We start from the raw sequence: 6,186 nt of genomic DNA on the forward strand, positions 1-6,186 counted from the left end.
TGTAGTTTGCACAGAACCCAAAAATAAACGTAACCCACAAACAGTTTTAAGAATAGCCGTCAAGTTCCGATCTGCTGTTGCAATTATAAGTGAGTCAGAGGTAGGAGGAAATTCAACAACTGAGGCTCTTTAAGGAAGATGGAATGCTTTTCTTCCCAGAAACCCCATGGAGGAATCCCGCCCCCCCTCGCCACACACACACCCTGCACTTGTGACCTGGCCATCTCCTGGGGAATTCTCTGCAGCTGAAAATGAGCCCAGAAGACTGGGAACAGCTGGCACCCCAGGTGCTGATGGCCTGTGCAGTCCCCAGCAGCACCCAGCCCTCTACCCGCTCACGAGGGGCTCCCAGAGGGAGGGCTGGTCCGAGGCAAACATCCTGAGGCCCTGGCTTCCATTTCCATGGGGACTGTGTGCATCACCGCAACACACAATCATGATGCTTTGTCTACAGAAAGGATGTTTTCAGAAAAACAATTGTTCTTGTTTTTTTGGGTTCCCCCCCTCTTTGATGCTCCTAACCAATAGCCAAAAGGTCGACAGCCGATTTAAGCATATCAACCTTGCTGGGGAAATATATAAAGACACCCATATAAAAAAATAATAATAGGGGCTGAGGCTCAGTGGGTAAGAGCAGTACTGCCTGGCTGGCTGGCACACATGCAGGCAAAACATTGTATACATAATAAAGTAAATAAATCTTTAAAAAAAAAATAAGAGCCCATGCTGCACCTCCAGGCGACCCAGGTTTGGCTGCCAGCACCCACAGTGGGGATCTCACAACTGCCACTAACTCCAGCTCCACAGGACCCAAACCTCTGGACTCCATGAGCACTGGTATACTCATATTTAAAATAAAGAAATACATCTTTAAAAGAAATAGTAACTCCTCATACAAAGCCAGGCCTTGTTCATTTCCTGAAACCTTACAGACATAAGATATGCTTAGATGAGACAAAGGCTCAATTTTCTTTTCTCAGGAAAAAAAAAAAAAAGACATTGTCATATAATCAAGTATGCACCTGACTCTAATCCTAACCTGTGAGCTCAAGGCATCTGGAGAGGACAGTCTTTTAGCTGTGAATGTTTGAATAGCACCCCATAGCAGACAACACAGCCCACACTTCCCCTTTTGCCTGTTTCTACCCTGGAATCGTGTGTGTGGTGAGAGACAGCATCTCCTTCCACACTTCAAGCATCCTTTTCTAGAACCTTCCATGTTCTAGGCAGAGGAAGAGAAAGCCATGAGTGAGCAAGCTTGGACTTCTTCCCATCCCAAAGGGTACGGAGCCACAGACACCATGACACTGCAGTACCTCTGTGTGGTGAAGGAAGGAAGGGCATGCTAATTGTGCCCATTAAAAAAAAGGGTGTCTCGAGGCTGGGCACGCCTTTAATCCCAGCACTCAGGAGGCAGAGGCAGGTGGATCGCTGTGAGTTCAAGGCTAGCATGGTCTACAAAGTGAGTCCAGGAAAGCCACAGAGAAACCCTGTCTTGAAAAACAAAAAAAAAAAAGTAGTAGTAGTTAATAATAATAATAATAATAATAATAATAATAATAATAATAATAAAGAGAAAGAAAAAGAAAAAGAAAGGGTGTCTTCTGTACCAGTGGACCAAGGGAGACCACCCCACCTGCACCCCACCTCGAGGCTGATCACATTTAATCCATGCACTGAAAAACACACTTACTAGTTAGGGATGTAGGTCAATTGGTAGAGAGCTTACCTAGTGGGTACAAAGGCCTGGGTTTGACCCCAAGCATTGTATAAAAGCAGACAAGTTGGTGTGCAACTGTAATCTCATACTAGAGGAAGTGGAGGCAGAAGGATCAAAAGCTCAGGCAGGCAGGAGGGATGGCCCAGCAGTTAAGAGACCTTGCTGTTCTTCCCAGCACCCAGGCCAGGCTTACAACCTGTCACTCTAGCAGATTCAGTGCCCTCTTCTTGCTGCCACTGGCACCTGCACACATGTGTCATGAGCTCACTAAGACATGCACATGTACATGCATAAATAAATAAAGATACTAAAAAGAAACTTCAGCCGGTTGGTGATAGCACACACCTTTAATCCCAGCACTCCAGAGGCAGAGACAAGCAGATCTCCATGAGTTCAAGACCAGCCTGGTCTACAGAGCAAGTTCCAGGGCAGCCAGGGCTACACAAAGAAACCCAGTTTCGAAAAAACAAAAAGCAGGGGGGTGGGGGGACATGGTGGCACACTCCTTGAATCCCAGCAAGTGAGAGGCAGAGTCAAGCAGATCTCTGTGAGTTCAAGGCCAACTTAATCTACAAAGCAAGTCCGGGACAGGCAGGGCTTTGTTACACACAGAGAAACCTTGTCTCAAAAATCAAAAACAGGCCAGGCATGGTGGTGCAGGCCTTTAATCCCAGCACTCTGGAGGCAGAGGCAGGCAGATCTCTGTGAGTTTGAGGCCAGCCTGGTCTAAAAAGAGGATCCAGGACAGCCAAGGCTACACAGAGAAACATTTTCTCAAAAAAAACAAAAAACAAAAAATAAATCAATCAATCAAAAACAAACAAAGGAGGGAGCAACACAGATTTTCCTGTGTATCCCTGGCTGCCTTTGAACTGTCTATGAGGATCAGGCTGACCTTGAACTCACAGAGCTCCACCTGCCTCTGCCTCTGCCTCCTGAGTGCTGGGATTAAAGGGGTGCGCCACCAAGGTCCAGCTAGGTTTAGTAACTGTAGTTTTAGTTATGCTATGTGGGGTGGGTGCAGATCTGCAGGTGACTGCAGTATCTTCAGTGGTCAGAAGAGGGCATCAGATCTCCAAGAACTACAGCTATAGGCTTGTGAGCTGTGCTGAACATGGGTGCTGAAAATTAAACTAGGGCCCCCTTCAAAAATAGTACACACTTTTAACCACCGAGGCTCCCTTCCAGCCCCTCGTGCGTGTTAATTAATCTCTTTCTGACCTAAGCCTTTGACCACTTTCTAATGACTCTTTATGTGGTCATTTCTAAAGCTAGTTAATTTCCCACCCACCAAGGTCTGAGTTCTTGACGACCAATGGAGTTTCCACCGTAAATTAACTCAGCTTCTCTTGTAGGTTTGAATGCCAAAAAGAAAGCAGCTGGTGTGCCAGAGCCATCTGTTCACAGAGAAAGCAGCAGCACTCCACAGTGAGGGTGCCCTCACGGCTCCCACAATTCCACACAAAAGGAAGCAAATGTCAGCCCACCTCCCTCCCTCCTGTTCTCTCTCTAAGAAAGAGGACTTGACCCCAACTCTCTTCCCCCATGAAAGACACAAACTTCTGCTTTTTTAAGACAGGGTCTCTAGTGGTCCCTGCTGATGAAGGACTCTGTGTGCAGGCAGGGGTGACCTTGAATTTCTCATCCTCCTCTGCTTCTCCGGGCCAAGGGCTGGGATTCGAACCCAGGTTTTCGTGCATGCTAGGCAAGGGCTCTAACAACTGAGCTGAATCTTCAGCGCCCGAAAGAGACAAGGATTGTTTTTTGTTTGGTTGGTTGGTTGGTTTGGTTTTTCTGAGACAGGATTTCTCTGCGTAGCCCTGGCTGTCCTGGACTCACTTTGTGGACCAGGTTTGCCTCGAACTCACAGCGATCCGCCAGCCTCTGCCTCCCGAGTGCTGGGATTAAAGGCATCGCCACCACCGCCCTCGAGACAAAGATTTTTAAAGGAGGGAGCTCAGAATCTCAGAGCTGGCCCCTCAGAGCTTAACAGATATGTATAAAATTAGAACCGTCCACCGAGTGGAGTCTAGCTAGCTTCCAGCTTCCGGGAAAGCGCAGAGGAGGAGGAGGAGCAGGCAGAAGAAACGGAAGGACGCAGCGCCTTCCAGCCAAAGTCCTGGTGACACTGTGGGAAACAAAGCAAACAAAAATTCTTAGCGCAGCCTGTGCTGAGCTAAGAGACAGTTATGAATAACCTGACCCTTGTATCTGCAGATCCCAGAGCACCTCCTGCCCGAGCAGCCAATGTAGTAAGGCCAAAGTCACACACGGACCTGAAAGCTCCGGGGTGGACAGTACCGCCTGACCTCCGGTCGATAGTCAACGCCGTCAGCGTGCAGTCAAGCAACAGGGAGTGACTGACTTGACAACGCAGGGGGTGAGATTTATACCTCAATATTGTTCTAACGATATTTCACCAGCTCCGACGACAGCCCTGTGTGATTAGAAATGGATCCTGCTTGGTGTACTAGCTCACTCCCAGAATCCTTAGATGTATGGGAAATGGGGTGTCAGGAGAGCAGGCATCCCTAGAGAGGGGTGTTATGGAACTTGAGCTAGGAGAGAGATTAGTGCTACCATGTTATTGAACAAAATGCTCTGAGGCTCACAAGACAATGCCAGCCTGCCTGCCTGCCTGCCTGCCTGCCTGGGAGCTTGTAACCTACAAAAAAAGCATAACTAGCAAGAAGAAACTTGACCCTGAGAACAGCCATCCTGTCTGAAGAAAGCAAGTGTGTACTTTTTTTTTTTTTTTTTTTTTGGTTTTTCAAGACAGAATTTCTCTCTGTTTCCCTGGGTGTCCTGGACTCACTTTGTAGACCAGGCTGGCCTCGAACTCACAGAGATCTGTCTGTCTCTGCTTTCCAAATTCTGGGATTACAGGTTAAGGATGTACTTTTTTATTGTGGTACAAAAGCTCAGACTGGCTGGGGCCTCACCAGGATCATGGTCTGCACTGGCAGAAGGGCCTGCCCATCCTCAGGTTTTGTTTGTTTTGGGGTTTTTTGTTTGTTTGTTTTTGTTTATTTGGTTTTGTTTTTGTTTTTTCGAGACAGGGTTTCTCTGTGTAGCCTTGAGCGTCCTGGACTCACTTTGTAGACCAGACTGGCTTCGAACTCACAGCAATCCACCTGCCTCTGCCTCCCAAGTGCTGGGATTAAAGGCGTGCACCACCATGACCAGCTCCATCCTCAGGTTTTGAAAACCTCTCACTCTAGCTAACCAACAATATTCTGGAGAAATCGTTGAAAGTGCCACTTTTAGGGCAGAGGCAGGACATGCACAAAGCCCTGAGTGACCTTTCCATCATTAGTCACGCTGGAGTGGCGCACACATGGAACCGCAGCTTTCGAGGGGCAGAATAGACGTTAGGAGATCTGAGGTCATCGTCATCCTCAGCGCTAGAGAAGCCTGAGGCTGATCTTGCCTATATAAGGCCCTGTATCAAAAGAGAAAGAGAGGCCAGGCTGTGGTGGCGCATGCCTTTAATCCCAGCACTTGGGAGGCAGAGGCAGGCTGATCTCTGTGAGTTCGAGGCCAGCCTGGTCTACAAAGGGAGTCCAGGACAGTTAAGGCTACACATAGAAACTCTGTTTGGAAAAAAAAAATGAAAAAAAGGTGGGGGGGGGAGTAAGGAAGGAAGGAGGAGAGGAGAGAGAAAGGGAAATGTTATTTTAAAAAGAAAATACTCTTTTTTAAAAAAGTATTTCTGGAAAATGGCCACAGATATGGAATTTCATTACTATCTATGAAACACATGAAATGTTCCATCTTTTCCTTGAAGACGGCTCAAGGTAAATTAACTGTGCTGACCCCAGATTCGTCCACGGCAGGCTGCCTATGGTGGCTTTGGGCTAGCACTTGAAGGGAAATTTGGCTTGGCTGTTGCTTTGATTTCCTCTTGTTCCGCTTTCCTGAAGTGGGGCAGGGTGTTGGAAACTGAACCGGGCCTTGTACGAGCTGAGCACCCACTGTAATGCTGAGCTCCACTTGAAACCCAAGCTTAGCATTTCCCCTCTGGTTCCCAGCAGGCTCAGCGGAAGCCCTGGGCTGTGCGTAAATCTACAAAGCAGGAATCCACCAGGGCTCTACCTCCCCTCTTTCTGTTTAACCCCCAGTGTGCTCAGCTGTGGTCCTCAGAGCAACCAAACATCAGGCATCTTCCTTCCATGTCTCCCGTAAGCTCTTAAGCCGTTCAGTGAGCTCTTATCAAAGCCACGGGGGTAATAAACTCCATCCCTGCTCTGGAGTTCCCCCCTCGCAGCCGCCCCCCCCATACTAGGAATGGTTAGGCTCCGGGATAGGCTTCGTGCCACCTCCTCATTCTGAGCCTATAATGTGACCATCTGGATGACACAAATAAGCGCTTCCTTTATCCAGGTGCTGTCCCTGTCCTGAGTTCCCCTTCCCTCTTGGCTAGCTGCCCGGATCTTGGCTGAGGTTGTTACAGGGCCTTTCCCGGG

The sequence above is a fragment of the Acomys minous genome (assembly GCF_964271855.1).
Source record: "Acomys minous genome assembly, chromosome: 19".
In the NCBI taxonomy this organism is placed as follows: Eukaryota; Metazoa; Chordata; class Mammalia; order Rodentia; family Muridae; genus Acomys; species Acomys minous.